Raw genomic sequence first — 26,754 nt, 5'->3', positions numbered from 1 at the left:
CCTATAATGTCCATAAACTGCAGAAATAGTAATGTATCAGTGTGGAATAAAAATGAACTTCAAAATACACATCATGGTCCCATAGGTGTCTACTTGCATTGATGTGAAACTGGGTCAGTCACTGTGGAAATATTACGATTTGTATGCACCATTCACTGAATTTAGTTTTCAGTACTAGGAAATAAATATGTATTTAAGGTGGATGAATATTTCTAAGAATTATTTTGTAAAAATTTGATTATAAATCCACATACACACACATGAGTGAATTTAGAAAGTGTATAATAAGACACATATATTTCATATTTTGGAAAATCTAAAGAGTAGATATCTATATCTATATAGATAGATAGATAGATAGATAGATAATTAGATACTCACATACACAGACATTAAAATGTAGCAATATATATGCCATTCGAAAATCATAATAAAATAGATATCATCCACGTATCCAAAAATATTCATTTTACTGAACATTTATTTATGCATAATACTGTTCATATAGGAAATTCACCCATAGGTAGAATTTCCAGTTCCATCAGTATTTAGAGGGAGCGATCTCTTCTCACAATTTGTATCTTCCAAAATAAGCAAGCTCACAAGAATGTACATGTGATACCAGGTAGAATTCTAAAGATGCATTAAAAAATACATGTGATGAATAGGCTACAGAGAAAGTGAGACAGAAATTTACATATGTGTTAATTTTAAAAACTCATGGAGAAGTATTACAATGAAAAGTTGACTAGATTTATAACACATACCATTGATAAAGCCGAAGGCAAGTCCAAGTATACACCATGACTCCTATGAAAGGCCTGTATTTCTATTCTGTTAAGTTTCTTTTTCTCCATCATATTTTGATTAGTAGTCAGAGTCTAGTAGGGTATGGGGTAGGGTCAGGGATTCAGTATTTCAAATGGAAAATAGGAAAATGAATCTAATGTGTATGCAAATATGTGCTACACAAAAATCTTCCCACTCTCATCCAGAACAATGCTTTGACATTACCTTCGCCCCAAATAAGAAACAATTAGTGGAGAAAAGTTAGAAAATCTGTGAATACATATGTGGAAAGGAAAATGCTCAGGAGTTCACAAACTTGTAGGAGGTAGAACGGGTTACAAAAAGAGAGAGGGTAAACACTCCACAAACATGGAGCTCTGCTAGCCTTTTTGAGAAACTGCCTCTGAGCTTGGGCAGTTAAAATATATGTTGTTGTCAGGAGCTTTAGCTTCCTTTGTAGTGAGACCATCAATTCTGGGTCTCCATCTATGTGACCTGGATGACATGGTTTTTTATTTTCTAGTGAACATGAGGCAGCAGTGCTGAATTCTCTCTTTGTAGGTAAACTTTGGCCACTGGGGTCTAAGTATCTAACTGTGTTTTCTGAAAAGCCATTTGGTCATTATCCACTTTCGTGGTGTTTTTTACTGCTGCACTGTGAGTTTGGTATTGGCTTCACGATATACAAGGAGTTCTACTGGGACACAGTGCTGGAGGATGTACTCTCACGTGTGGTGGGTTACTAAAATGCACCAGTGGGGCTTCAATCCCACATAGCTTTTCAACTTGACAATAGCAACCTGATTCTGGACATTGGCAGGAATCCTCTCCATATAATAAGATGCCTTTACATACAGTCTGCTGGCTGTACCATGTCAGTCACAAGTGATTTCTAAGCCAATGGCAGATCCACGTGGCCCCACCAGAAATGTTTTTTTCACACACCTACACTCCACTGCTCTAGGCCCACTAGTCTGCAGGCTCCAACTTTCTGGCATCTATGTTCTACACTTTTTCCATGAAACCCAGTCAATCAAGGCACTGTCTGGTACAGTCATGATCAGCAACAGGACATCCAGAGGTTCTCCAGTGCAACCTGGTCATGGTAATTTCAAAAAATTCATGGTATTTATCTAGATATTTTTCAATAATGAAGTTGGAGGCACTGTGGGATTCAATTTATACAGGAACCATTAAAAGGTGAGGAATCTCATTTCAATGAAAGGTCTGGAGAACTCTCACAGGCAAGGCTTCCCAAAGAGTGGGCAAAAGGTCACATGAAGCCAGGCCCATTGAGGTCTACAATGTGAATTCCATGTGTGTTTTGACTCTCAACTATGGCTGACAATCTTTCAAAATAAAATCTTGTGATATCCTGGCTGAGATTCCCAGTGCTCTGTGGAAAGTCACCCTGGGCCTAGATCTCAGTTTCCAATGGCGAATCTCATGCTTGGCATCCAAAAATCTCAACACAATTCATGGCAATACTTCTCTGAGCTCAGTTCCACAACTCAGTCTCTAAGGGGAATCACAACAGAGTTCAAGCCCAGGTGGATCCAGGCATCTCTTCCAATTGCCACACAAATGACGACAATTAAAACCAAAACACTCCCACAGGGCCCTCTTCTTCTTTTGTATAGACACTAATCATAACCTCTAGCTGGAGGTTTCCATGAGGGGCACAGCCCAAGACAGTGTCAAAAATAATCTCACTTGCCCCTCATTTGCCTAAAGTCAGGGTGGCCTGGACAACATTCCTGTGAAACAGAAGTGATCATATAGGACTGCTGTTAATACTGCTCCACTTCTCAAATTTGAGGCCTACTGACTGTGGGGTATAGATTCTTTGTGTGAATTGGAGTCATGAGAAAACGCAAGCACCTATTGTCCAGCCTCTGCAGGGCTTTGAAGAACTCATTTGACACAAATGATCCCTATTCTCACTTGATGGAGGTCATTAATATTACAGAGGAAGGCAAGAGGCTTCATGTACAATGACTGATCTATTTTTCCATTTTGGTTTTGGATGCCCACATGGGATCTTTCTCTAGATACATCAGGTGCTGAAAATCTAAACCACAGGCTCACACAGGGCCAAGTGGCTGATTCAGACAAATCCCTTTCCAAAGCAATGAAGTAAAAAGCCACAGGTGATTCCCATTCATTTCCATTTGAAAACTCTTTTCTTCAGGCTTCACTAAGGTTTGGCCTGAGGCAAAGACCTTTCTGACATTCAGAGCAACAGAACAATAGGTAATCAAAAGCCCCCAAGCAGGGTTTCTCCTAGGAGACTTTCCTGGTTACTCTGATATGTGAGTTTTCTGAGATGCTCGCCATTCCCTTCAGCTATCCAGTACATGGCTATGTCACAGAGCTTGGAGGTGGTACGTATCTTGTACAAAAATACATGATACTAATCTTTAGAGTGGCCAGAATTCAGGAAAAAAATGAGAACATAGGTAGATAGCAGGTGTTGCCCATGGATAAGGCAAGCCTCATTCCATTCATTAATTGGGAAGGATGCATACTGGGAAGTTTTCTACTAGACAGGACACACCCAATGAGCTATTTTCTTTTCTAATATCTACAAAGAAAAACACAGTGGGATACACAGACACAGAAACAGTCTCCTTGTCAAATGACTTACTAGAAACAGTCCACTCCATACCAAACAAACCTCCATTTTTACCTATTCTCAGATCATGAGAAAAAACCACAAACACAAACCAACACCCACAAATGCACCTCCTTCTTCCAAGTAGGTCTGTGACTATCTGGAGTGTCCTCTGACTGGTAGGACATACGATGTAACCCAGAAATGGCCTTTCTGTCTCAGATCTGGTCTCCTTCGTCAAATCTGTGAATTTGTAAGGAGGCAGTGGTGAGCCAATTCCTATGCTCTCAGGAAAGACCCCTCTTCAGAGCTTTCTTGGTATTTGGCAACCCTTACATCAGTAGGTACCAAGAAAGACTGACTCTGTCCTTGGTAAATCCAAAGAAATGAGCCCACTGTGACTGCGACTGGGACTGGTTCAGGGTGCCTGGCTTCCTGGATCACAAAATTCAGAGAGCTCCATCACCAAGGAAGTGAGGTGAGGTCACTACCTTCAGAAAATGAATGAGGTCACTGTCTTGGCCACCACTTTGTCCTAACAGTTTCTTCCTATTGTCTCCTGACATGGAGGCGGCCCTACTTCCTGTGATACTTTCACATGTTAGAATGGTATAGAAACCATAGTCACCTGGGAACAGCTCTCCACACAGGCCTAGTTTGGTCCATCTTCCCTACATTAAGAATAGAGAGGCTGACTCAGACACATCCTTTCATCCTGACCATGTTGTTTGCCATGGAATATTACTTTTGTTCTCTCAGGTCCTTCATAGCTGCCTGCATCTTCTCCAGGGATAATTTCTGCATGGATTTTGAGGTACTCAGCAGGTGGAAGATCTCCTAACTTACTGTATTGTAATACCAACTATGTCCCTGCTCTTCTGTAAAGTGAGATTGAGGGAATATTGTATGGTCAGGGTTAATAGCATGTTCGATTTGGGTTGGAAATCATTCTGCTGGATGAATAATTGTATTGAGAACCAGCGATATTTATAAGAATATAGAGGGAAAACATAAGTATGAAAACAGAAATCTAGGTAATATTTGAAGCCCAGAAGGATTTGGACCCTTGATTGGGATCCTTAGCTTGAGTTATGTTTTGCACCGAGGTCTCAGTTAAATTGATATACAATGGCATAAGACCCTGTACCTCAGATGATTAAATGTAGAAGAGAACATCCAGTCAAAAAGGGATTGTGTGTAGGATTAGGAAGATAGTCAGTAGGTTTAGGAGGAAGAGTGAGTCTAGGATTTGGACCAAATGTTCTTTAGCAATACGGTTTTGGTTAGAGAGTGAATATAAATGACACCATATGTGAAGAGTCAGGCACAATGATGAACTGGGGAAAATATGTAGGAAAGCAGACATCAATAGAGACATTAGGAAATCTGGCAAAGTATAACATGATAGGATTAGAGATTTTCAACAGGGTTGAGGTTGAATACATAATCTTAAGAAGAAACCAATTTGTAGTCACCAATAAGATTGACATTTGAGAGCATTAGGCAACCTGGACATGGATATATTTAGTAATCCATGTTCACATTCCATTGAGGTTTTGGTACAATCATAAGGGTGACCTTCGCATTTTGTGTCCAAAATATTACTGTGATAATATGTATATGAAGATCAGGTGACATGAGTATTTCTTCCACCATTTCTGGGGGAAATATTTTGAAAAGATATAAATTAGTACTGGGGATACTAATAGGCTTACCCTGTGTTCATGAATATAGAGATGATGCATTAATAGACCATAATGTGAATAAATTATATGACTGGTTCCAAATTTAAATAATGGATTGTATTGATATCTGAAAAAATAGAAGAAATCATTTATTGATATACATACATTCATTCCAACCACTTACATATCTAATGGTTATCTTAGGGTTACCGTTTATCATGAATAGTGAATGAGTTTGCTTCAAAAATGATTATGGAATCGAAAATAATGTGTTTAGAAAGAAGTCTAGTGAAAAGACGAGTCAAGAAACATGGAGAAATATAAGTGTTCTGAAGGAGGAAGTGATTGAAAGTGAACCAAATGTTTATAAATTTGTGAATTTGTGAATGAAAGGATATAATTTATGATGTCTATAAACTGAAGAAATAATAACGTACAAGGTTTGAATAAAAATGAACTTTAATAAACACATCACATCCAATAGGAATCTACTTGCATTGATGTTAAACTTGGTCAGTTACTGTAGAAATATTACGATTTGTAAGCACCCTTCCCTGAAGTTAGTTTTCAGTACTAGGAAACAAATATGTATTTCAGTGGATGTATATTTCTGAGAATAAACTTGTTAAAAGTTGATTATAAATCCACATATATGAATATGAATGAATTCAGGCGGTGTATAAGAAGACACATATATTTCATATTTTGGTAAATCTGGAGAATATATATATATATATAGACACACAAACACACACACATTATAATGTAGCAATATATATGCCAACTGAAATTCATCATGAAAAATAACTCATCCGCATATCCCAAAATATTCATTTTACTGAACAGTAATATATGTATAGTGTTGTTCATCTAGGAAGCTCACTCATGGGTTGAATTTTCTGTTAAAACAGCGTTTAGGAGGAGTGATCTCTTCTCACAATTTGTATCTGCCAATTCAGACACCTCACAAGAATGTACATGTGAAACCAGGTAGGATTCTATTTGTGCATATAAAAATACATTTGCTTAATAGGCTACAGAGAAAGGGAGACAGGAATTCACATATTTCTTAACTTTAAAAACACATGGAGAATTATTTCAACAAATAATTGACTAGATTTATAACTCCTACCTTATATCATGCAAAAGGTAAGTCCAACTATACACCATGCTTCCTCTGAAATGCTTGTATTTCTATTCTGTTTGGGTTATTTTTCTCCATTATATTAGGATTAGTAGTCAGAGTTTAGTAGGGTATGGGTTAGTGTCAGGGATTCAGTATTTCAAACAGAAAATTGTAAAATGAATCCAATGTTTATGCAAATATGTGCTAAACAAAATCTTCTCTCTCTCATCCAGAACAATGACTTGACATTCCCTTTGCCCCAAGTAAGTCAGAATTAGAGGAGAAGAGTTAGAAAATCTGTGAATATATATTTAGAATGGAAAATGCTCAGGAGTTCACAACCTTGGAGTTGATAGAGCAGTTTCCAAAAGTAAGTGACATGGTAAACACTCCACAAACATGGAGATCTGCTGGCCTAATCACTTCTTGAGAAATTGCCTCTGAGCTTGGGCACTTGAAATATATGTTGTTTTCAGGAGCTTTAACTTCCGATGTAGTGAGACCATCAAAGCTAGGTCTGCATCTATGTGACCAGGAGGACATGGTTTCTTATTTTCCAATGACCATGAGGCAGCAGTGCTAAATTTTCTCTTTGTAGCTAAATTGTGGCCAGTGGGGCTAAGTGTCTCCCCATGTGGACTGTGAAGCCATTTGGTCATCCTCGACTTTTCGTTTTGTTTCTTGCTGCTGCACTGGGGGTTTGGTATTTGCTTCACGAAATACAAGGAGTTCAAGTGGGACACAGTGCTGGAGGGAGTTCTGTCACGTGTGGTGGGTCAGTGTCTGCATGAGAATGCACCAACTAGGCTTCTATCCCACATAGCTTGCCCCTTGACCATAGCAACCTGATTCTAAACATTGCCATGAAAAATCTCCATATAACAAGATGCCTTTATATAGAAGGGTCTGCTGGCTGCACCGTGTCTGTCTCAAGGCATTTGAAAGTCAATGGCAGATCCACATGGCCCCACCAGAGATGTTTTATCACACACCTGCACACCACTGCTCTAGGCCCACTACTCAGCAGGCTCCAACTTACTGGCATCTCTGTTCTACACGATTTTCATGATACCTAGTCAATCAAGGCACTCTGGTATACTCATGATCAGCAACAGGACATCCAATGGTTCTCCAGTGCCACCTGGTCATGAGAATTTCTAAAATTTTATGGTATTTATCTAACTATTTTTCACAGATGAAATTGTTGGTACTGTGGGTTTCAATTCATTCAGGATCCATTAAATGTTGAGGAAGCTCATTTTAATGAAGGATCTGGAGATCTCTCACAGGCAAGGCTTCCCAAAGAGTGGCCAAATTGTCACATGAAGCCAGGCCCATTGAGGTCTACAATGTGAGGTCATGTGTGTTTTGACTCTCAACGATGGCTGCCAAGTCTTTCAGAATAAAACCTGAGATATCCTAGCTGAGATTCCCAGTGCTCTCTGGAAAGCCTCCCTGGGCCTAGACCTCAGTTTCCAAGGGCGACTCTCATGTGTGGCCTCCTGAAATCCCAACAACATTCATGGCAATACTTCTCTGAAGTTAGTTCCAAATCTCATTCTCTAAGGGGAATCACATCAGAGTTCAAGCCCAGGTGGACCCAGTCATCTCTTCCAACTACCACACAAATGACCACAATTAAAACCAAAACACTCCCACATGGTTCTCATCTTCTTCCATATAGACACACATCATAACCTGTGGATGAAGTTTTCCATGAGGGGCACAGCCAAACCAGTGCCCAAAATAAGCTCCCTTGCCCCTCATTTGCCTAACGTCAGGGTGGATTGGACATGCTTCCTGTGAACCAGGAGTGATCAAATAGGCCTGCCGTAAATGCTCCACTTCTCCACTTTGAGGCCTTCTTACTGTGGGGATTATATTCTTCTTTTTCTAAATTTTTTTGGAAATTTAATTGGAAAGTTAAAAAAATTGTTTTGCAGAATGTTAAATTTCTAATGGCAAAGCCTTCACCTTGTTTGTGAAGAAACCTTGATGCCTTGCCAATCTGGTAACATGGAGACACTCAAAATTTTCTTTTACATACTACATGGATGAATGGCTACAGCTCATAGTTTTTTAAAACTGAAAGGCAGATACCAGCAAGTAAGATAACAAATAAAAGACAATTTTATTAAAAAATAAAGTTGTTAAATGACTCAAATATTGGAAATTCAATTCTTTTTATTTTTGGTTGTTCAAAACATTATAAAACTCATGATATATCATCTTTCATACATTTGACTCAATTGGGTTATGAACTCCCATTTTTACCCCAAATACAAATCGCAGAATCACATCAGTTACACACTCACGTTTTTACATAATAGCATACTAGTTATTGTTTTATTCTGCTACCTTTCCTATCCCCTACTATTCCCCCTCCCCTCCCATCTTCCCTCTCTACCTCATCTGCTGTTGTTTAATTCTCTCCCTTGTTTTCCCCTCTTTAGCCTCACAACCTCTTATATGTAATTTTGTGTAACATTGAGTAGTCTCCTACCATTTCCATATGCTTTTCCTTCTCTCTCCCTTTCTCTCCCCCCACTCATCTCTGTTTAGTTTTAATATTTTTCTCATGTTCTTCCTCCCTGTTCTCTTCTTATTTGCTCTCTCTATATAAAAGGAAACATTTGGCATTTGTTTTTTAAGGATTGGATAGATTCGCTTAGCATAATCTATTCTAATGCCATTCATTTCCCTGCAAATTCTATGATTTTGTCATTTTTCAGTGCTGTGTAATACTCAATTGTGTATAGATGCCACATTTTTATTATCCATTCGTCTATTGAAGGGCATCTAGGTTGGTTCCAAAGTCTAGCTATTGTGAATTGTGCCGCTATGATCATCGATGTGGAAGTATCCTTATACTGCTCTCTATTAACATCCTCAGGGAAGAGTCTGAGAAGGGCGATATCTCGGTCAAATGGTGGTTCCATTCCCAGCTTTCCCATGAATCTCCATACTGCTTTCCATATTGTACTCACCAATTTGCAGTCCCACAAGCAGTGTACAAGTGTACCCTTTACCCCACATCCTCACCAACACTTATTGTTGTTCGACGTCATAATGGCTGCCAATCTTACTGGAGTGAGATGGTATCTTAGGGTGGTTTTGATTGCATTTCTCTGACTGCTAGAGATGGTGAGCATTTTTTCATGTACTTGTTGATTGATTGTATGTCCTCCTCTGTGAAGTGTCTGTTAAGATCCTTGGCCCATTTGTTGATTGGGTTATTTGTTATCTCATTGTTTAATTTTTTTGAGTTCTTTTTATTCTAGATATTAGGGCTCTATCTGAAGTGTAAGGGGTAAAAATTTGTTCCCAGGATGTAGGCTCTCTATTTACCTCTCTTATTTTTTCTCTTGCTGAGAAAGATCTCTTTAGATTAAGTAAGTCCCATTTGTTTATTCTTTTTATTAACTCTTGGGCTATGGGTTTCCTATTAAGGAATTTGGAGCCCAACCCCACAGTATGTACATTGTAGCCAACTTTTTCTTCTATCAGACGCAGTGTCTCTGATTTTATATCTGGCTCCTTGATCCATTTTGAGTTAACTTTTGTGCATTGTGAGAGAAAGGGATTCAGTTTCATTTTGTTGCATATGAATTTCCAGTTGTCCCTGCACCATTTGTTGAATATGCTATCCTTCTTCCATTGCATGCTTTTAGGCCCTTTTTCAAATATAAGAAAGTTGTAATTTTGTGGATTTGTCTCTGTGTCCTCTATTCTGTACCATTTGTCCATCTGCCTGTTTTGATACCAGTACCACACTGTTTTTGTTACTATTGCTTTGTAGTACAGTTTGAACTCTGGATTCACACTTCCTGCTTAGAATTGCTTTCGCTATTCTGGGTCTTTTGTTTTTCCATATGAAATTCATGATTACTTTATTTATTTCTACAAGAAATGCCATTGGGTTTTTGATTGGCATCGCATTAAACCTGTAGAGAACTTTGGGTAATATCGCCATTTTGATGATGTTATTTCTGCGTATCCATGTACAGGGCATACTTTTCCATCCTCTAACATCTTCTTCTATCTCTCTCTTTAGGGTTCTGTAGATTTCATTGCATAAATCTTTCACCTCTTTGGTTAGGTTGATTCCCAAGTTTTTTATTTTCTTTGAGTATACTGTAAAAGGAGTGGTTTTCCTCATTTAAATTTCAGAAGTTTTGTTGCTGATATACAGGAATGCCTTAGATTTATGCGTGTTGATTTTATATCCTGCCACTTTGCTGAATTCATTTACTAACTCTAGCAGACCCTTTTGGGTCTGTTAAATATATTATCATGTCATCCAAAAATAGCGATAATTTAAGTTCTTCTTTTCCTATTTTTAAGTCTTTAATTTCTTTTGTCTGTCTAATTGCTCTGGCTAGTATTTCAAGAACTAAATCGAATAGAAGTGGTGATAGATGGCATCCCTGTCTTGTTCCAGATTTTAAAGGGAATGCCTTCAGTTTTTCTCCATTTACAATGATGCTAGCCTGAGGTTTAGCATATATAGCTTTTACAATGTTGAGGTAAGTTCCTGTTATTCCTAGTTTTTATAGAGTTTTAAACATAAAGGGATGCTGTACTTTGTAGAATGCTTTTTCTGCATCTATTGAGATGATCATATGGTTCTTCTCTTTAAGTCTATTGATGTGGTGAATAGTATTTATTGATTTCCGTATATTGAACCAGCCTTGCATCCCTGGGATGAATCCCTCTTGATCATGATGCACAATTTTTTTATGTGCTTTTGTATTTGATTTGCCAGGATTTTATTGAGAATTTTTGCATCCAAGTTTATTAGAGATATTGGTCTGTAGTTTTCTTTCTTTGAAGTGTCTTTGTCTGGTTTTGGGATCAGGGTGATGTTGGCCTCATAGAATGAATTTGGAAGAACTCCTTCTTTTTCTATTTTTTGAAATAGCTTGAAAAGTATTGGTATTAATTCATCTTTGAACGTTTTGTAGAACTCTGCTGTATAACCATCTGGTCCAGGGTTTTTTTTGGTAGGTAGTCTTTTGAAGGTTTCTTCTATTTCTTCCTTTGTTATTGGTCTATTTAAATTTTGTGTGTCTTCCGGACTCAATCTGGGCAGATCATATGACATAAGAAATTTATCGATATCTTCATTATCTTCTGTTTTATTGGAATATAGGGTTTCAAAATACTTTCGAATTATCTTCTGTATTTCTGTAGTGTCTGTTGTGATATTGCCTTTTTTATCCCATATGTTAGTAATTTGAGTTCTCTCTCTGCTTCTCTTCATTAGCATGGCTAAGGGCCTGTCGATTTAATTTATTTTCAAAGAACCAACTTTTATTTGTTCAATTTTTTTGTTTCAATTTTGTTGATTTCTCCTCTAATTTTAATTATTTCTTGTCTTCTACTACATTTGTTGTTTTGCTCTTTTTTTTCTAGGTTTTTGAGATGTAGTGTGAGATCATTTATTTGTTGTTTTTTTCTTTTTTTGAGGAAAGAATTCCAAGAAATGAATTTCCCTCTTAAAACTGCTTTCATTGTTTGCCACAGAATCCGGTATGTTGTGTCTGTATTTTCATTTGTATCTAAGAGATTTTTTTATCTCCTCCTTTATGTCTTCTGTAACCCATTGATTATTCAGTAACATATTGTTCATTTTCCATGTGATGTAGAATTTTTCCTTCCTTCTTCAATCATTAATTTCAAGTTTCATTCCATTATGATCAGATATGGTGCATGGTATTATCTCCATACTTTTATATTTACTAAGAGTTTCCATATGGCATAATATATGGTCTATATTTGAGTAGGACCAATGTGCTGCTGAGAAGAACATGTATCCACTTTATGATGTTTAATATATTCTATATATGTTGGTTAAGTCTAGGTTATTGATTGTGCTATTGAGTTCTATAGTTTCTTAATTCAGATTTTCTCTAGAGGATCTGTCCAATGGCGAGGGTTGTGTGCTGAAGTCACCCGTAATTATTGTGCTATAGCCTATATGACTCTTGAACTTGAGGAGAGTTTGTTTTATGACTTGGCACCACCATTGTTTGGTGCATACAAATTGATAATTGTTATGTCTTGTTGGTGAATGTTGCCTCTTCACAGTATATAGTGTCCTTCTTTATCACTTTTGATTAACTTAGGTTTTAAGTTGATTTTATTCGATATGAGTATGGCCACTCCTTCTTGCTTCCGAGGGCCAACAATGGCTGCGAAGTCTTTCAGAATAAAATCATGTGATTTCCTGGCTGAGATTCCCATTGCTCTGTGGAAAGCCACCTTGGGCCTAGATCTCAGTTTGAAAGGGTGACAATCATGCGTGGCCTCCTAAAAACCAACACAATTCATATCAATACTTCTATGAGGTACGTTCCAGAACTCAGGCTCTAAGGGGAATCACACCAGAGTTCAAGCCCAGGTGGACCAAGTCATGTCTTCCAACCCCCACACAAATGACCACAATTAAAACAAAAAAACTACCACATGGCCCTCATCTTCGTCCATAAAGACCCTCATCAAAAGTTCTGGATGGAAGTTTCCATGAGGGTTGCAACTAAAGACAGTTTTCAGAATAAGCTCCCTTGCCTCTAATTTCCCTAAAGTCAGGGTGGCCTGGACACCCTTCCTGTGAACCAGGAGTGATCAAAAAGGCCTGCCATTAATTCCGCTTTGTTTCTATAATTTGAGGCTTACTGAATGTCAGGTATAGATTTTTTATGTGATTTGGAGTCATGAGAAAATCCAAGCACATCTGGAGAGCATTCAAGAATTCATTTGACAAAGAGGATCCCTAATCTCACTTGAAGGGGGTCAGGAACCTAACAGAGAAAGGCAAGAATCCTCATCCACAATGACTGCTCTTTTTGCCATTTTGGTTTTGAATGCACACATGGGATCTTTCTTTAGATCCATCAGGTGCAGAGAATCGAAGCCACAGCCTCACACAGGGCCAAGAGGCAGATTCAGACAAATCCCTTTCCAAAGCAATTAAGCAAAGAGCCACAGGTGATGCCCATTTATTTCCATTTGAAATTTTTTTCTTCAGGCTTCACAAAGGGGTGGCCTGAGGCAAAGACCTTCCTGACATTCAGGGCAACAGAACCTTGATTGGTATACTGAGCTTGAATTATGTTCTGCACCGAGGTCTCAGATAAATCGATATACAATGGCATAGGACCGTGTACCTCGGATGATTGAATGTAGAAGAGAACATCCAGTCAAAAAGGGATAGTCTGTAGGATTAGGAAGATAGTCAGTATGTTTAGGAAGAAGAGTGAGACTAGGAGTTGGACCAAAAGTTCTTTAGCAATAGGGTTTCAGTTAGAGAGTGAATGTAAATGTCAGCACATCTGAAGAGACAGTCACAATGATGAACTGGGAAAAAATATGTAGGAAAGCAGATATCAATAGAAAGATTAGGAAATCAGGCAAAGTATAAAGTGCGTGATAGGATTAGACATTTTCAACAGGCTTGAGGTTGAATATATAATCTTAGGAAAAAACAAATATGTAGTAATCAATAGGATTGACATTTGAGAGCATTAGGCACCCTGGACATGGATGTTTTTAGTAATCCATGGTCACTTTCCATTTAGGCTTTGGTACAATCATATGTGTGACCTTTGCATTTTGTGTCCAGAATACTACCGTGATAAAATTTATATGTTGATAAGGTGACATGAGTATTTCTTCCACCATTATGGGGAGTAATATTCTGGAAACTTATAAATTAGTACTGGTGATACAAATAGGTGTACCTTGTGTTGATCATTATTGAGATGTTGCATGAATAGACCAGATTGTGAATAAAGTATATAACTGGTTCCAACTTTAAATAATGGATTGAGTTTGCATCTGAAAATGTATTGGAAATCTTATATTGATATATATACAATCATTCCAACCAGTTATATATGTAATGGTAATATTAGGGTTACGGTTTATCGTGAAGAGTGAGTATTGCTTCAAAAATGATTATGGAATCAAAAATAATGTGTTTAGAAAGAAGTCTAGTGAAAAGACCAGTAAAGAAACATGGAGGAATACATGTGTTCTGAAGTAGTAAGTAAATGAGAGTGAACCAAATGCCTATAATTTTGTGAAGTTGTGGGTGAAAAAATATATCCTATGATGTCCATATACTGAAAAAATAGTAATGTACCAGTGTTGAGTAAAAATGAACTTCAAAATACACATCATGTCCCATAGCAATCTACTTGCATTGATGTTAAACTGGGTCAGGTACTGTAGAAATATTAAGATTTGTATGCACCACCTACTGAACTTAGTATTCAGTAGTAGGAAACCAATATGTATTACAGGTGTATAAATATTGCTGAAAATAATCTTGTAAAAAGTGGATTTTGAACCCACATACATGAGTATAAATGAATTTAGGGAGTGTATAATAAGACACATATTTTTCATATTTTTTTAAAATCTGGAGAATATATATACATATATATATATAATATATATATATATATATATATACATATATAATATATATATGTATATATATACACATATATATTTTTTTCCAGATTTAAAAAAAATACATACACACACACACACACACACATTAATATTTAGCAATATATATGCCAATCGAAATTCATCATGAAATATAATTCATCCACATATCCAAAAATATTCATTTTACTGAACATGGATTTATGTATAGTGTTTTTCACTAGGAAGCTCACCCATAAGTTGAATTTTCAGTCCCATCATTATTTAGGGAGAGTCATCTGTTCTCACAATTTTATATTCCAAAATCAGGGAGCTCACAAGATTGTCCGTGTGATACCAGGTAGGATATTATATATATATGTATACAAAAATACATGTGCTGAATAGGATACAGAGAAAGGGAGACAGGAATTTATATATGTGATAATTTTAAAAAATCATGGAGAAATATTACAATGAAAAGTTGACTAGATTTAAAAAACATACTCTTGATAATGCAGAAGGCAAATAGAAGTATACACCATGCTTCCTATGAAAGGCCTGTATTTCTATTCGGTTAGGTTTCTTTCTCTCCATGATATTAGGATTAGTAGTCAGAGTCTAGTAGGGTATGGGTTAGTGTCAGGGATTCAGTATTTCAAATGGAAAAAAGGAAAATGAATCTAATGTGTATGCAAAAATGTGATACACAAAAATCTTCCCTCTCTCATCCAGAACAATGCCTTGACATAACCATCGCTAAAAGTAAGACACAATTAGAGGAGAGGAGTTAGAAAATCTGAATATATATGTGGAATGGAAAATGCTCAGGAGTTCACAACACTGGAGGTGGTAGAACAGTTTCCAAAAGTAAGGGAAAGGGTAAACAATCCAGAAACATGGAGCTGTGCTGGCCTTGAGACTTCTTGAGAAACTTCCTCTGAGGTTGGGAACAAGAAATATATGTAATTGTTAGGAGATTTAGCTTCGTTTGTAGTGACACCATGAAATCTGGGTCTGCATCTCTATGACCTGGAGCACATGGTCCTTATTTTCTAATGAACATGAGGGAGCAGTTCTGAATTCTCTCTTTGTAGGTAAACTGTGGCCACTGGGAGCTAAGTGTCTTTCCGTGTGGACTGTGAAGCCATTTGGTGATCCTCCACTTTCCAGGGTGTTTCTTACTGCTGCACTGGGAGTTTGGTATTTGCTTCACGAAATACAAGGAGATCAACTGGGACAAAATGCTGGAGGGAGTTCTGTCATGTGTGGTTGGTCAGGGACGCAAAGAGAATGTACGAACCAGGCTTCTATCCTACACAGCTTTCACCTTGACTATAGCAACCTGATTCTGAACATTTCCCTGAAACCTCTCCATATGACAAGATGCCTTTACATATAAAGGTCTCCTGCCTGCACCATGTCAGTCGCAAGTCTTTCGAAGCCAATGGAAGATCCAGGTGGTCCTACCAAAAATATTTATTTACACACCTACAGTCCACTTCTCTAGGCCCACTACTCATTAGGCTCCAAATTACTGGCATCTCTGTTCTACACCATTTTCACGAAAACCAGTCAATCAAGGCACTCTTTGGTACACTCATGATCAGCAACAGGAAATCCAAAGTTTATCCAGTGCCACCTGGTCATGGGAATTTCAAAAATTTTATGGTATGAATCTAGTCATTTTTCAAAAATGAAGTTAGAGGCACTGTGGGTTTCAATTAATTCAGGAACCATTAAATGGTGAGGAAGCTCATTTCAATGAAAGCTCTGGAGAACACTCACAGAAAAGCCTTCCAAAAGACTGGCCAAAAGGTCACATGAATCCAGACACATTGAGGTGTACAATGTGAGGTCCATATGTGTTTGGACTCTCAACTAGGGCTGCCAAGTCTTTAAGAATTAAATCATGTGATATCCTGGCTCAGAATCCCCAAGCTCTGTGGAAAGCCATCCTGGGCCTAGATCTCAATTTCCAAAGGCGATTCTCACGTGTGGCCTAGTAAAATCCCAAGAGAACTCACGACAATACTTCTCTGAGGTCAGATCCAGAACTCATTCTTTAAGGGGAATCACACCAGAGTTCAAGCCCAGGTGATCCGAGTCATCTTTTCCAACTACCACACAAATTACCACAATTAAAACAAGAACACTCCCATATGGCCCTCATCTTCTTTCATATTGACACTCATCATAATTTTGCTGGAGGTTTCCATGAGGGGAGCAGACCAAGACAGTGTTCAAAATAAGCTCCTTTGACTCTCATTTGCCTATAGTAAAGGTGGCCTGGACACCCATCCTGTGAACCAGGAGTGATCAAATAGGCCTGAAATTAATAACGCTCCAATTCTCCAATTTGAGGCCTACTGACTGTTTGGTTTAGATTCTTTATGTGAATTTTAGTCATGAAATAACCAAGCACCTATGGGGTAGCCTCTGCAGGTTTTGAAGAACTCATTTGACCCAAAGGATCCCTATTTTCACTTGATGGAGTTCAGGAACCTTACAGAGGAAGTCGAGAGACTTCATCCCAATGGCTGCTCTTTCTGCCATTTTTCCTTTGGATGCAAACATGGGAACTTTCTTTAGATCCACAGGTGCTGAGAATCTAAGCCTCAGCCACACACAGGGCCAGGGGGCTGATTCAGTCACATCCCTTTTCAAAGCACTTAAGAAAAGAGCCACAGGTATGCCCAATCATTTCCATTTGAAAACTGTTTTCTTCAGGCTTCACAAAGGGGTGGCCAGATGCAAAGAACTTCCTGACATTCAGGGCAACAGAAAAATAGGTAAGCAAAAGGCCCAAAGCAGGGTTTCTCCTCTGAGACTGTCCTCGTCACACTGATATCTGAGTTTTCTGAGATGCTCGCCATCACCTACAGCTATCCAGTACATGGCTATGTCACAGAGCTTGGAGGTGGTACATATCTTGGACACAAAACCATGGGCCTATTCTTGAAATTGGCCGGAATTCAGGACAAAAATAGAAACTTAGGAAGGTAGCAGGTGTTGCTCATCGATAAGGCAAGCTACAGTCCATTCATAAACGGGGCAATATGAATGCTGAGAAGCTTTCTACTAGACACGACACATCCATTGATGAATTCTCTTTTCTAATGTCTACAACCACGGAAACAGTGGAATACACAGACATAGAAACACTCGCCCTGAGAAAAGACTTACTAGAAACAGTCCACTTCAAATGAAACAAACCGACTGTCCTACCTATTCTCAGAAAATGAGACAAAACCACAAACCCACAACCACACCCACAAAGGCACCTCCTTCCCCTAAGTAGGTCTTTGACTATCTGGAGTGTCCTCTGACTTGTAGGCCATAATACGTTCCCCCGAAATGGCCTGTCCTGTCTCAGATCTGGTCTCCTTGGCAAACTCTGTGAACTTCTCAGGAGCCAACGGTGAGCCACTAACGACTTTCTCAAGAAAAGCCCCGCTTCCGAGCTTTCCTGGCATTTGGCCTTCTCACGTCTGAAGGTACCAAGAAAGACTGACTGCATTTAGTAAATCCAAACAAGTGAGACCATAGGGACTGGGACTTGGACTGGCTATGGGTGCCTGGCTTCCTGGATCCAAAGTTCAGAGAGTTCCATCACCATGGAAGTGAGGTGAGGTCACTTCCTTCCTGAACTGAATGAGGTCCCTGTCTTGGCAACCACTTTGTCTTAACTGTTACTTCCAAGGGTCCCATGAGATTGAGGCTGCCCCTACTTCCTGTGAAACTTTCACAAGTTAGAATGGTATATCAACCATAGGCACCCAGGAATAGATCTCCACACAGGCCTGTTTTGGTCCATGTTCTCTACATTAAGAAGAGAATCTGATTCAGACACAACCTTTTATCCTGACTGGGTTGTTTGCCATGGAAGATGACTTTTGGTCTCTCAGGTCCTTCATAGCTGCCTACATCTTCTCCAGGGATCATTTCTGCATGGGCCTTTGAGGTTATCAGCAGGTGGAAGTTTCCCTACATTTCTGTATTGTAAAATCAACTCTTTCCCTGCTGTTCAATAAAGTTAGATTGAGGGAATAGTGTATGATTATAGTTAAAAACATGTTTGATTTGGGTTAGAAATCATTGTGCTGGATGAATAATGGTATTGGGAACCTGCTATGTGTATAAGAATATATAGGTGTAATATATGTATGAAAAAAGAAATCTAAGTATGATTTGAAGGCCAGAAGGGCATTGGGCCCTTGATTGGGATACGCAGCATTGAATTACGTTCTGCAGAGATGTCTCAGATAAATCGATATACAATGGCATAGGACCTTGTACTTTGCATGAATTAATGTAGAAGGAACATCCAGTCAAAAAAGGATAGTCGGTAGTGAAAGGTTAATAAAATAGGTACTTGCTATTTCCTGTTTTTCTGTATGCTTAAAAAAACACTGTTGAAATCTTGAGAAATGTTTGCTAATCTTGTTCTAGAATGTACTGTTCCCAACTGCCAAACTGCAGAATGTACTGCCTCACTCGGTGTCACACGAACCGCCCACTCACCCTTACACATCAGTAAACTTCCCTCCCTTCCATCTCCAAGGAATGTATGTAAGCTCTGCATAAGCTGTTCTCAGAGCTCTCTGATCTATTTAAGTTAGCTGTGAGCCCCAGCAAGCTGGACGCAAAATAACCCTTTGCTGTTGCATGAGACAGTCTCTTGGTAGTCTCTTCCTCCAACACTCACCTGACCTTTACATATTGAGGTTCCACCGAGTTCCGGCAGTGGCGGATGAGAGACCCCAACGGGCTCCTCTCGGAGCAAGTAAGGCGCCTCTTTCTGGTTTCAGGTGTCATGTTAGGGCTTGGCAAAATTGCTGGCGATGAAGAGCCTGGGGTCTCTCCGACGGTGGCTGAGAGACGTGTCACAGAGACATAGGGCACCTCCCTGGGGGACCCCAAAGAGGACTCGGAGAATCAAGGAACAATTGCTTCATCGACTCAGTGATATTTTCTTTTAGATTCGGTATTGCCATCCTATCGGGTTTTGCCGGCTACGCATTCCTGGTCTCAGTGTTGGATGTCCATTGCCTGTCTTTATGGTCTTGTCTTATCTGTGTCATGTGTCTTTGCTTTTACTGTTTGTGTACCTTTCATTATGGGACAGAGCACTTCAATGCCTCTGTCCCTGACCCTTGATCACTGAACCAAAGTCCGCTTAAGGGCTCAGAATCTTTCTTTTTTTAGTAAAACGCTGGACCTGGCAGACTCTCTGTGCCTCAGAATGGCCCATCTTTGGAGTCGTATGGCCCCAAGAAAGATCTTTCTACTTCCCACTAATTTATAAAGTCAGAGATATTGTCTTTCAGCCAGGGCCACATAGCCATCCTGATCAACAGCCATATATCTTAACTTTTCAGGACCTCTGCAAATCTCCTCCTCCATGGGTGAAGCCTTTCCTTGCCCATGCCTCTGCTCATACTCCTTCCCACATGATCTCTCAAACCCTCACCTCTTCCTCCTCCTCCACCCTCTGTTTTCCCTGAGTCACAAGATTTGACTCTACTGGACTCTTCCTCCTCTCCTTATCCCCTGCCCTCGTCCCCTAACACACAACACACTCTAAGTGATTCCCCTGCTGCTGACTAAGCCTCTCTACCATTGGAGGAAGCTAAGCTGGTAATAGGATCTGATAATGGACCGATGTTCATGGCCCAGGTAAGTCAGGGGTTAGCCAGGAACCTGGGGATTAATTGGAAGTTATATTGTGCTTATAGACCCCAGAGTTCAGGACAAGTAGAAAGAATGAACAGAACCATTGAAGAGACCTTAACGAAATTAAGCTTAGAGACCAGCATAAAAGATTGGACTGTGCTCCTGACTTATGCAATGTTTCATGCAAGAAAAAATCCTTCTGTTTCTTTGAGTAACCTTACCCCCTGAGAAGTTCTCTATGGTGGCCCTCGTCCAGTAAGGGTCCTAAGCCCAACTGTAAGACCTAAGGATCCTTTCCACACCCTCTTGCTTGACAGACTTAAAGCTCTTGAAAGAACTCAGTGATACCTGTGAAAATAGCTGCCCACTGCGTAACAAACTGTGTACCAGGGGATTCCACATCCATATCAAATAAGAGACTTCATGTATGTAAGATGACATCAGGTGTCATCCCTGGAACCCAGCTGTAAAGGACCATACCAGGTGCTACTTATAACACCTACAGTGGTAAAGGTATACAGAATCACTTCTTGGATCCATGCCTCTCATCTCAAGCCTGCTCCTTGTCCAGAATCTTTCTGGAAACTGGAAAAGACTGGTAACAGTTTCAAATTGTGTATTCGCCATGTGGATAAGGTTATATACTCTCCCCTTGGCCACAAGTAGTCCTAACCCTCATCAGCCTTTTAAGCAGCGATGGCTGATCACAAATCCTACTGGAAAAGTGTATGATCGATCTCACATACATCCCCCTTAGGGACCTGGTGGCCATCTCTCCACCCAGACATTTGTCAGCTGGCCATAGGTTTTTTCTATTGGGATATCCCTGATGAAGAAAATCCCACTAAAATACCATTAAATCCCTTGTGTACCATAGATAATGGAAACAAACATTATGGATGTAGGGACACGCGAGCCAAATGCAGGTTGGCTATCCTAGATTACTTGTTTGCCCGGGAAACTATCAAAGCCACAAACAGTAACGGCTGTGTGGGGGAAAAACCGACTTCTTCAGTATGTCATGGAGATGTGAGCATACAGAGGCTGCCTGATGGAACCCAATACTTCATCAAATTCAGTACACAGCATTGGCCATATTACCAAGTAGACAACAGAAAAAGGATGGCCCCCAGAGGGGTCTCTAGATCCTCAAATTTTGCGTGACCTTTTTAACTTCTGCAAGTGCTCAAAAGGGTGAAAGGAGATTCCCCTATGTGGAAGCCCTTTCCCTCCTTAACTCACATCCTGAACTATGCTTCTCCAATAGATTTTTATCCTCAGCCTTCTGCTCCAGACTCTCTGCTGTCACTCCCACCTCAGCAACGTGATTTCTCCCCTCCAATTACTAGATCAGAATCCCAAACCTCCACCAGTTCTCAGACAATTGCCCGCTTGTGAGGTAGCAGGTACTGAGGTACCCCTCCACCCACTCACTCCTCTCTCTTCCTGTCAGTGCCCACACCGGGTCCCACCAGGTCCTCTTTCCAGCTAACCCAAAGCTCAAATGAGCTGAGGAGAGCTCTCAGACCCTTATCCAAGATGTAATATAAATGGCCATTAAAGTTGCTTTGTCATCACTGAAAACAGGTTACTAAAATTTAAAGTCCCTCACAGGATTTTGGGATACTCACTCCCGTTTTCTGCTCTTCTCTACCTGTTCTACTGCTCAAGTTTTTTGCTAGGAAATTCCCAAACACCTTTCCAATTATTCTTTTACATCTCTCTTTTTCCTCATTCTCAGATCCTCGGAGCTTCTCTCAGCCCCACCTTCCCCGTATTCCCCCTCTGTACCAGGCCCACAGAAAAGTCTTAAATGTCCTTCTCCAGAAGTCTTCACCATGGCTGACTTTAGAACTTTCAGCATAGAGTTTCTATAAAGAGTTCAATGTAGATAAACTTTCTCTTTTTGTATTGCCCTGTTATACTTGGCCACTGGCTAAAAAACTCAGTACTTCTAAGCTAGACAACCCCTAACTAGTTTTTCACAAAATATGTGAACAAGTCCTCTGGCCTTCAGCTGGGGCTTCACAGAAATGGCCACATTTCTAAGATAAAGAAATTACCAACTGGGCTCCGTTGTAACAGCTGGCAGGGGGAAAATAAGAAAGGGAATAAAAAGCTCTCCTCCTCCCAGGTGTCCTTGAAAATTTAACTTGCCCAGAACAGAGGAAAAATCAGAAACATATACTGCTTTTTTGAACTTCTGCAGACTGTAAACTTCTGAGCCCCATCCCTTATATGTTGGGTACACAATTCTGAAACTACCTAAACTTGAGTTTCAGGGGACTAATTGATTACAACAGAAGCAATGCCCTCTGAATCCAGTTGCAACAATATAGGACTGTTTCCCTGTCTTCAGTGCTATCTTAGGTGCCTTGCCTTGTCTGTCCCTACAACAGCATAATTCTATATACTTAAACATTGTTTATGTTTTCATGAAATGGTCAACAGATGTGATTATTTTGAAATGTTGCAGATGTTTCCCAGAAAGCTCTATCATGACGCAGGTTCGTTTGAAGATCAAATAGGGGGGGCATACAACCGGTTCCACTGGGAACTTGTATCCCTCACTTTAGCCATCCTATTAGGAATAGGAGTTGCTGCACGGGTGGGCACAGGAACCACTGCCATTGTCCATGGGACACAACAAATGACCCAATTAGAAGAAGCAATAGAGCAAAACTAAGATATTAGAAACCTCCATCAGAGCTTTGCATGAATCTTTAACCTCTCTCTCTGAAGTTGTTTTAAAGAACAGTTGAGGGTTGGACCTCCTCTTCATTAGAGAAGGGGGCCTTTGTGCTGCATTGAGGGAAGGATGTTGTTTTTATGCTGACCATACTGGAGTTGTAATAAAATCTATGAGTAAATTTAAAAGACACCTTGAAGAGCATCAACAAGAGAGAGAGGCCCAAAAAGGGTGGCTTGAGTCTTGGTTCACACACTCCTCCTGGTTAACTACGTTTTTATCAACCCTGGCCGGTCCAATAATAATCCTCATATTATTGCTAACTATAAAATCCTGTTTGCTCAACCGTGTAATTTCTTTTCTCCAGGCTCAAATTGGACGAGTTAAACTTATGGTAATACCCCACTAGCAGACATAGAATGTGACACCCTCCAATGATCATTTTTATGATTAAAAGTAGCCAGAAGAAGAAGTGGAGAATTAAAGTTTAATAAAATAGGTACTTGTCACTTCTTGTTTTTCTGTATGCTTAACAAAACACTATTGAAATCTTGAGAAATGCTTGCAAATCTTGTTCCCAGAATGTTCTGTCCCCAACTGCCCAACTGCAGAATGTACTCCCTCACCCAGGTGAATGCAAACCACCCTCTCACCCTGACCCATCAATAAAATTCCCTCCCTGCCCTCTCCAGGGAAAGTATATAAGCTCTATTTAAGCTATTCTCAGGGCTATCTGCTCTATTCAAGTGATCTCTGAGCCCCAGCATGCTGGACACCCAAAAAACCCTTTGATGTTGGAAGAGATAGTCTGTTGGTGGTCTCCTCCTCTGAAGCTCGCCCCAAATTTACTTGGATGATTGAATGTAGAAGAGAACATTCAGTCAAAAACGATAGTCTGTAGCATTAGGAAGATAGTCAGTACTTTTATGAAGAAGGGTGAGTATAGGAATTGGAAAAAAATTTCTTTAGCAATAGGGTTTCGATTAGAGAGTGAATGTAAATGTCAGCACAGGTGAAGAGTCAGTCACAATGATGAACTGGGGAAAATATGTAGGAAAGCAGATATCAATAGAGACATTACAAAATCAGGCAAAGTATAAAGTGAGTGATAGGATTAGATATTTTGAACAGGGTTGAGTTTAAATATATAATCTTAGGAAGAAACAAATATGTAGTCACAATTAGGATTGACATTTGAGAGCATTAGGCAAATTTCAGGTGGATGAATATTTCTCAGAATAATCTTGTGAATAGTTGATTATAAATCCACATAATAAACATGAATGAATTTAGGGAGTGTATATAAGACACATATATTTCATATTTTGAAAAATCTGGAGAGTGTATATATATATATATATATATATATATATATATATATATATATATATATATATATATACAAAACACACACAGACAAAAAAGTAGCAAAATATATGTCAATCAAAATTCATTATAAAATATATATCATCCACAGATCTAAAAATATTAATTTTACTGAACATGGATTTATGTATAATGCTGTTCAACTAGCAAGCTCAACCATAGGTTGAATATCCAATTCCAACAAGTTTAGTAGGAGTGATCTCTTCTAACTATTTGTATCTGCCAAGTCAGCCACCTCACAAGAATGTACGTGTGGTACCAGGGAGGAATCTATATGTGCATATAAGAATACAGAGAAAGGGAGACAGGAATTCACATATTTGTTAACCTTAAAAATACATGGACAACTATTTCAACAATAAATTGACTAGATTCATAACTCCAACTCTGTATCATGCAAAAGAAAAGTACAACAATACACCAGGCCTACTCTGAACTGCTTGTATTTCGATTCTGTTTGGGTTATTTTTCTCCATCATATTAGAATTAGTAGTCAGAGTCTGGTCGGGTATGGGTTAGAGTCAGGGATTCAGTATTTTGAATGGAAAATAGAAAACTGAATCCAATGTTTATGCAAATATATGCTACAGAAAATTCTTCCCACTCTCCTCCAGAACAATGCCTTGACATTACCTTCGCCCCAAGTAAGACACAATTAGAAGAGAAGAGTTAGAAAATCTGTGAATACCTATCAGGAATGGAAAATGCTCCAGATTTCACATCTTTGGAGGCGGTAGAGGAGTTTCCAAAAGTAAGGGACAGGGTAAACACTCCACAAATATGGAGCTCTGCTGGCCTAAAGACTTTTTGAGAATCTGCCTTTAAGGTTGGGCCCTTAAAATATATGTTGTTTTCAGGAGCTTTAGCTTTATTTGTAGTGAGACAATCAAAGCTCGATCTGCATCTATGTGACCTGGAGGACATGGTTAGTTATTTTTCAATAAAAATGAGGCAGCAGTGCTGAATTCTCTCTTTGTAGGTAAACTGTGGCCACTGAGGGCTAAGTGTCTCCCTGTGTGGACTGTGAAACAACTTGGTCATCCTCCAATTATCGTGGTGTTTCTTGCTGCTGCACTGGGAGTTTGGAATTTGCTTCATTAAATACAACGAGTTCAAATGGGAAACAGTGCTGAAGGGAGTTCTGTCAGCTGTGGTGTGCAGGGTCTCCAGGAGAATGCACCAACCAGGGTTCTATCCCACGTAGCTTGCCCCCTTGACAATAGCAACATGATTCTGAACATTGCCCTAAAACCTCTCCATATAAAAATATGCCTTTACGTATATGGGTCTGATGGCTGCACCATGTCAGTCTCAAGCCATTTGGAAGCCAGTGGAAGATCCACATGGCCCCACCACAGATGTTTTATCACTCACTTGCGTAACACTTCTCTAGGCCCACTACTCACTAGGCTTCTACTTACCAGCATCTCTGTTCTACACCATTTTCCTGAAACCCAGTCAATCAAGGCCCTGTCTGGTATATTCATGATCATCAACAGGACATCAAAGGTCCTCCAGTGACATCTGGTCATGGGAATTTTAAAAATTTCATGGTAATTATCTAGCAATTTTTAACGGATGAAGTTGGAGGCACTGTGGTTTGCAATTCATTCAGGAACCATTAAAGGGTTAGAAAGCTAATTTCAGGGAAAGCTCTGGAGCACTCTCACAGGCAAGGCTACCCAAAGAGTAGCCAAAAAGTCACATGAAGCGAGGCCAATTGAGGTCTATAAAGCGAGGTCCATGTGTGTTTTGAATCTCAATAATGCATGCCAAGTCTTTCAGAATAAAATCATGTAATATCCTGGCTGAGATTCGCAGTGTTCTGTGGAAAGCCAACCTGTGCCTAGATCTCAGGTTCCAATGGCAACTTCATGCCTGGCCTCCTAAAATCCCAACACAATTCATGGCAATACTTCTCTCAGGTCAGTTCCAGAACTCAGTCTATAAGGAGAATCACACCAGAGTTCAAGTCCAGGTGGACCCAGACAACTCTTCCAACCGCGACTCAAATGAAAACAATTAAAACCAAAATACTCCCTCATGGCCCTATTCTTCTTCCATATAGACACTAATCATAACCTCTTCCTGGAGTTTTCCATGAGTTGTGCAGCCCAAGAGAATGTCCAAAATAAGCTTCTTGCACCTCTTTTGCCTAACTTCAGGGTGGCCTGGGCACCCTTCCTGTGAATCAGGAGTGATCAAATAGGCCTGCCCTTAATACTGCTCCGCTTATCCAATTTGAGGCTCTCTGACTGTGGGGTCTAGATTCTTTATGTGAATTGGAGTCATGAGAAAAGCCAAGACAGTGTCCAAAATCAGCTTGCTTGCCCCTCATTTGCCTAAAGTCAGG

Source organism: Callospermophilus lateralis, unplaced genomic scaffold (genome assembly GCF_048772815.1).
Source record: "Callospermophilus lateralis isolate mCalLat2 unplaced genomic scaffold, mCalLat2.hap1 Scaffold_397, whole genome shotgun sequence".
Taxonomy (NCBI): domain Eukaryota; kingdom Metazoa; phylum Chordata; class Mammalia; order Rodentia; family Sciuridae; genus Callospermophilus; species Callospermophilus lateralis.
This window is presented reverse-complemented; position numbering follows the sequence as displayed.